At 33.9% G+C, this 7,705-nt stretch overlaps 1 pseudogene; it reads left to right on the forward strand.

Moving 5' to 3' along the window:
• Positions 1-2,533: 2,533 nt before the first annotated feature.
• On the forward strand, positions 2,534-3,432 carry LOC114237667 (magnesium transporter NIPA2-like; annotated as a pseudogene).
• The last annotated feature ends 4,273 nt before the right edge of the window (positions 3,433-7,705 follow it).

A 7,705-nucleotide genomic window follows, 5' to 3' on the forward strand; every position in this document is an offset into this window, starting at 1 on the left:
AGTATTGGATTCATTTGATTGAAAGATACATTTGTTTATCAAGCATAATTGTTGCATTATAATTTTATAAATACAGGTAGTCTTACCACTTAGATACATTCTGCAATGGGCCATTTGACTAAGTAGGAATGATTTCCATTTTGTCTTTGAATGCTTACTTCGTTTCTCTTTTCCTTTGACAGTCACTGCTATAAGTGATAGATGGATGATGCATATGGTTATCTAGTACATTAAAAACACTACATCATTTCACTGATCATAGCCACAATCACCTTTTCTTCCCCTTCATCTGGTCCTGATTTCATACTACAAGGAAGAGAGTAACAATGTCCATTTTCCATTTATTTACTTATCATGTCTTTCTCTTTCTCTCTGAAACCTTATTTTGTTCCACTGCTTCTAGAGAAAAAGCTAAACTAAATGTTCATGTGCCTTTTGTGCTATATTTTACTAAAGCTTTATAAAGAATTACATTGTAAAATATTAAAATAATGAAATAAAGCTTTTCTCCATAATATGAAATATCCTACACATTTAATGAGATCTGACTGAAGCCATTATATTCTGACTCTGGGAGAGCAAAGTTTAAATGCCACTAATAATTTAGGTATTGTTTTCTTGTTTTCATGCTTCAACACATTTCCTGGTTGTAGCACCTCTAAATTTTCTACTCTTTCAAATCAGTCTAACCTCATTAAAAGCCTTCTTTTTTCTTTTAAAAAACTTTTCATTTTTCTAAGTATTTATGAGACAAGATTATTTTAAAATTTACTTTTTCTTACAATGAATGTTCTCAGACAGTATTATTGAACTATAATGTTTCCTCTTGGAAGCAAATGAATCAAAATTCAGTGGGACACAGTGATGATTGATGATGTCTTGTTAATATAAGAATGTTCCTATATTTTATTCCTTTCCATGGCAGCACTGTTTGTGGATTTTCTGAGTGGCATTCACCCTCATCATCAGTGATTAAATCTATCTTGAAAGAAATGCAAGTGTAATTTTTTTCCCTCAAATTATTCAATGTTGCTTTTACTTGAAATACTTTTAAATTTCAATTCTTTAGGTATTCACTTTTAAGGATCTAACTTAATTTCTTTGATTTTTTCCCCCCTGGAAGAGAAAGATCTGAGTGTCGAAATGTATGTTTATTCTTGTTCCTTTGGTTTGGATCATGTTGAATGTGAATGTCTGAAGAATCTCGTGGTGGGGCCAATAAGTATATGGTTGACAGAGAAATGTATGTCTGGAACTGACAAAAGTGGTTTGAAACAAATTTTAGATTTGACAATTATAAGAATACATGCAATACATGAAATCAGGCAATTAGGAGTGGATGTGTAGTGTGTTCATAGAGAAGTTGAGGAGGTACAGTTTGGTAATGGGATTCTGGGAAAAGCCAATAATAAGAGGACAGTCAAAGAAAGGAGATTAAACGAAGACACTTGAGAAAGAATGTTCAGAAAAACTGGAGTGAAAACCTTGATGTCATAAATAAAAAGAAAGAAGAGAGAGAACCACAATATAAAAGACATGCCAATGATATAGAATGCTTCAGAGAGATTAAACAAGAATTAACTTGTGTCCATTTGATTAAGCAATCAGTGGGTTTATGGGGGTCACATTTATGAGTCATTCAGTGGAATGGTAAAAATGGATGCTTAAATGCAGTACGTGAAAAAAGCTGATGAAGTGATGATTATAAATCATGGTTTGGATAGCCTCCATTGGATAGACTGGAAAACTGAACATAGGCAAGGAAACAGCAGAGTAATTATTGAAGGAAGGAAGGTTATACTACTGAGTTTTGTTTTGTTTTTTTTTTTTCAGCCTCATGGCATCTATATTTTATCTGTTCAGGAGGAAGCAAAATCCCTGACAGACAAAAGGTGGGTGGGAAGAGGAGTTGCTTGTTTGGGTAAAGAAGCATGTAAGGTGAGTAGGTCAAAGTTTTGACGTAGTTACCTTGAGTAAAATTATGACTTAAAATCAATACAGGAAATCGATATTTAGCAAGAATGAAGGATAAATGAAGCTATGTATGAGACTCATGTGTAGATGCTGATCTGACAAATTTGTCTGTGTCAAAATCTTCTTGCATACTAAATTTTACAGCTCTTTAAATGAAGTGTAATGGTCAGCTGTGCCCAAAGCCTCCTCAGTGGTGGTACCTGGGTCCTGGTGGCAACTGTAGCCCAAGACCATACTGATGAGGTACCATTTTAGCATTCACTTGGGGAGGAGGCAGTACATATGGCTGGCTATAGTCTCAACATTTGCACTTGGCATTGGATGACCAGTATGAGGATGGGAGAGCCTATGGCTCTTTGACTACAGAAGACCTGATATTTATTCCAACTCAGAGTATCCATGTATGTCTTAAAGAATGGTTGCAGAAAGCTAGACTGATATCAATAGGAGCTGGGCAGTGAGATGTGAAGCACAAGAGGGATTCACCATCCCATCACTGGCTTAAACACTGAGGCAGCCATGTGACATGGCATGTAGGTGGCCTCTAGATATTGTAGAGATGGCCAACTTAGCTACTTATATTTACAACAGCCATATTAGTGATTATTTTAGAAGTTCCTCAGATCACAGTAAGTGCTATTTTTCTTCATACTTTCTAAACAAAAGACTAAATCTTCATGGGAAAATTGAGTACTCCTTAAGCTGCCTTGGATCTCCAGTTACTTCATTCATGCTTCAAAAAAAGAGAGAACAGAGGCTTTAATACAATGTCTCACAAATTAATTGATTTGGGTTTGGTATTTTTTGAAGCACTTATCGTCATTGTGTTCTTGATATTAACCTTTGCGGTAGGATCTTGCTCTAGACAGAGCAACATCTGTAAGACAATATGCTCTTTAATTGGAGCATTTTCAGTATCCTATTTTAAAGGCCTGGACGTTATTATTAAATAACTTTTTTGTGGGAAAGTCTGTACTGGACATCCCCTGGATTGGATTCTTCTGCTAAGCCTTATAGTCTGTGTAATGCACACAGATTAATTAATTATCTAAATAGGGCCCTGGATATATTCAACACTTCTATAGTGATTCTATTATATTAGGTATTCTTTACAACATTAATTTTAACTAGTTCAGCTCTTATTTTTGAGGAGTGACAAGATATGCCTATTGATAGTGCTTTGAGTGTCTACAACTTTGTGGGAAAAATGTTTAATACTTTTGTGCCTTTAAAGATGTCAGCTTTCATCTACCACGTCAGGCTATGTCTCTTCAAAGAGATGAAAAAGTAATGAATAACAATCTCTTTAATATATATGCAATTCTTAATAATAATGAAGAAAACTTAACTGGTGTCATTGAACAGCAAACTGGAGAAAATCCCTAGAGAAATGGAAATCTGATAGTTTTACGAGGAAAAATATTTAAAAGGCTAATTTGTAATTCTACTAGTAAATGAATCTGAATATCAAATGGGTCTGAAAAAGGATTTTCCTGTGTTAAGCAGAATTTTAAGATGTCCCCCATGGCCTTTACCTCTAGGTGTTAGTCCCATGATTATGTTATATTACATGGAAAAAGAGATGTTGCAGATGTAGGTAAGATTACAGAGGAGTTGACCATAAAAAAGAGAAACTATTCAGATGGTGCTAATCTAATCACATAGCCCTTTAAAAGAAGAGAGTTTTCTCACTATTGACAGATGAGGTCAGAGGGATTCAAAGCACATGAAAGACTGACCAGGCCATTGCTGGTTTGAAAATGGAGGGAGCATATGAAAAGGAATGCAGGTGACATCTAGAAACAGAAAGCAGTTCCTGGCTGACAGCCAGAAAGGGAACAGGGACTTCAGTCCTACAATGGCAAGAAACTGAATTCAGCCAACAACCTGAATAAGTCTGGAATAAAATTCTTCCCCCGAGCCTCCAGGTAAGAACTTAGCATCTTGACTTAACATCTTGACTTTGGCCCTATGAGGAACTAAGCAGAGACCCAGTTGACCCTGCCTGTACTTCTCATCTACAAAAATTGTGAGTTAATAAAAGGAGGCTGTTTCAAGCCACTAAGTTTATGGTAATTTGTTAGCACTAGAAAACTAAACAGTCCTCAAATAACATTCTCTAAAGAAAATCATCTTCAGGTTTCCCAATTTAAAACAAGAGCAATTACCTCTCTTATAACTACGGCACAGTAGGTCACAAACATGACCTCAGTGCATGGTTGGTTTCTATTTCTATTAGCATTCTATTACTCTAGAGATATTTTATATGTTGACTCCTTCACCAAGAACTAAGTGAACTAATGGCAATTTTAAGAATAAACAAACAAATACTTTATCTCCTCACTGGTGAAATAAAACTTGTAAAAGTTTGAAATATACTATTAGGTTAAAGCCTCTTCACTGATGAACTTGCATTTTATTTGGTATTGAAACTTTGGGGGGAAAAATGGCTATCCACTGCTGTTTGTGATACACTATATTATTTGCCCCAAATTATTCCTGTTCTATCCAACTTCAATCATGGCTTCCTTGTGAGTTCATTATTCTTTCACATACCTCACTGACTAAACATGAGACTTACTCTGGCAGATGGAAAGAAGACAGAAGTAAAAGTGGGTCAGGTTGTGAAATAAAGCTGTAAGAGACATGGCCAGTTTCACTTAGTCCTTTTGGAGCTTTTGCTACTGCCATGGAAAAGTAGGCCCCAGGTTAATGTGGCAATTTCAGCCTGGATTCCACTTTCAGCCATGGTCCCACAATGAAGATAACATGGAGGTGACTTGGACTCAATTCAAAGTCTGGAGCCCAGCCCAGCACAGATGTATCCAGCCGACCCCAGATGAGATGGGCTTAATCTGAACCAAGATGCATACCTCTAAGTATGAAATAAATGCTTGTTTTCTAGCTACTGATATTTTGGGAGTTTTTATAATGCAGCATTATCTCAAGAAAAATTTAATCAGTCCAGTATTATGCCAGATATAATTTATGAAGAGTATATGACATAATGTCTTGGGGATAGGAGAGGTATTATCAATATTCTCATTGCAACCATATAAAATACTGCTTTTACTAATGAGTTTGAACCTGACCAAATAAATGACCAATAATAGCTAAACAGCTGAAGGTTCTATTTTATTTTCCATTTTGATATTAATCCCTTTCCATGTAGCTTCCTCTCATCAACGTACCATAGAAGTGGAACCTTAAAAATAATCAGCACCTATTACAGAATGTTTTATAACTTTTTAACTACATCATTCATATTTAAAATATAAACTTATTTCCTCTTAATTGAGGTTGATAGACTAGTCATAATCGCTTTAGGGGCAAAAAATATCTGTATTGGGCTCAAGACAATCATGGTAAATAATTATATTAAACAGCAAAGTATCCATAAATGTTGACTGACTGAAAAATATACAACAACAAATAAATCAGTGATACAGTGAATAAAGACAGTTCTTGGCCATTAAGTGCCATCCTTGTAGTTTGCTGGGAGTGAAAGGGAAAGTTTAAAATCCTCATATAATACAGGGAAGGAAAAGGTTAAGCAGCTGGACTATGAAACTTGTAATCCTATTATAGAGGGAAGGGCACTGCGAAGAAGGAAACAAGGCAGGTTACAAGACATCTCCTGTTAAGAATATTAAAGACAAACATACTGGTCTTGGCAGCAATGGAGGATTTATCTTTGGAAAGCTTTTAGTAGAATACATCTGGTTGGCTAGGCTTACTTCAAGAAAACAAACCTAGAATTTTTGGATTTACCTGCATGTTTCCCTGGAAAACGTCATGTAAGCTACACAACCATCTGAGTGTAAAATGGAAATGTCTTATGAACTAAATTGCTCCACTTGGGTGTGCATGCCTTATGTAGAAACCTCATCTATTAACCTGGGTCAAAGATGGTCTGCAAAGAAAGGACCTGGAAGATGAACCAAGGCAGCCCCAGACTCCCTGCTTTACCTGTGCAGCTTGATCTCTCATATACCTAAATGATTAGTAAAGCTTGATGTTGGGTAATGTCTCTGATTCATGGGCGCCTGATTTGACAATCCAATTCTTTGTGGTATCCAAATCACTTAAAATAACTAAATTTAATTGCAGTATTATATATTTATAGAAATGGTTAAGAGATGAGAAAGGCACTGACCCTTTGTTTCTATTTCTTAAATAGGTTTCTAAGCTATGCCTAGTAAATTTTTAAAATCCCATTTGTATATAGATAAATATGTATCTAGACATACATAGGTGAGTTTGCCTAATTTTTAGACATTTTCGTTGTGTCAATCAATATAGTACAGGCCTTTTACACATGAAAATAGATTTTTAAAAGTCCCTTTTAAATCAATAAAACAGATGCCGTCTTCTAACCATTGTAATACAGAATGATGATATATACAAAATTATTTTACTAATGATACATACATTTGTATTCAAACTACAAATGATTTTTCCTAGTTTGAGCATTATGGAAAATAGAAAGTACCTTTATATAACAGAGCTACTTTGTGCCAGGACAGAGAATTATCTTTGAATGCCAAAGATTAGGCTCTGCTTCATTGGCCAAGTAATCAATTTCACAGTGCAACTATTTAGTCAGCTTTACAGATGAATGTAATACAGAGAAAAGCTTTGGAAATATATTATTAGGTGTACTTAAGAAAAATACATTTTAGAGTATAGTACTTAAGCTAAAAATTTTGCTATGCCTAATGGGAAACAAAGTGCACTAAAGGCTAAGTGGGAAGATTGTTCAATTTTGGCTATAGGGAAAAAATAGGTACGTATATTTAAAGAAAACTAAAACCCAACCAAATATGTCCTACCTATTTGATATCTAGTCCTTCCCTGAAACTTTTCTGAGACTGTAAATAAGTCCATACTATGCCGCTCTTAAACATAGCAAACAAAAGACATTTTACTGTAATAATTAAGATATGTGGCACTAATTGGAAATACTTTGCAATATTTGAGTATATACAAATATGAAAATATAAGCCTTTCATAGATCATTGAAAATAAAACATACAAGAATGCATGAGAAGAGTTGGCAATTTTTTATAGTATACAAAAACATAATATATGGTAATGAAACACATTTTTTCTAGAGACATTTCAAAAGGAAATTTTAAAGGATTATGTGGTTGATATTAAATTTTTATTAAATTTAGATTAAGAAAAAATACTTTCTTTTAAATAGCAAAAAATGTGAAAAAACATATTTTGAAACACTAGTTTCTATATATTTGCATAAGGATGAGAAGGGATACAGATGTGTTTAAATTATACTATTTTAAATGTTTAAAATTTTATATTAGAGAAAATCTCCAAAGGAATTATACCTGTGCAAATATTTATGTATATAAACAGATATTTATCCAGTTAGAAAATCTTTAAGCATTTTGATCCAAATTTCTTAGGTAATATAGTATTTTTTCTTATATAGTTATTAAAATCATAACAAAACATTCTAACGTGTAATCAGTTTTCTTTTATCCTTTTGATCTAAAAGTTAAGTTGGATTTTTTTTATTGGAAAAAAAAGAATCTGGAGAACTCAGGGAGACAAATAGCTTGATAAGCAAACTAAGATTTTTATTTACAAATTCTGCATAAAATCCAGTCTCTTTCAGAGGAATTTTCTTAAATAAAGATATGTTCTTGACACATGAAATATCACCACTTTAGTATTCTCTTATGGATATAAGGCAACTTATAACCTACTC

Source organism: Balaenoptera acutorostrata, chromosome 4 (genome assembly GCF_949987535.1).
Source record: "Balaenoptera acutorostrata chromosome 4, mBalAcu1.1, whole genome shotgun sequence".
Classification (NCBI taxonomy): Eukaryota; Metazoa; Chordata; class Mammalia; order Artiodactyla; family Balaenopteridae; genus Balaenoptera; species Balaenoptera acutorostrata.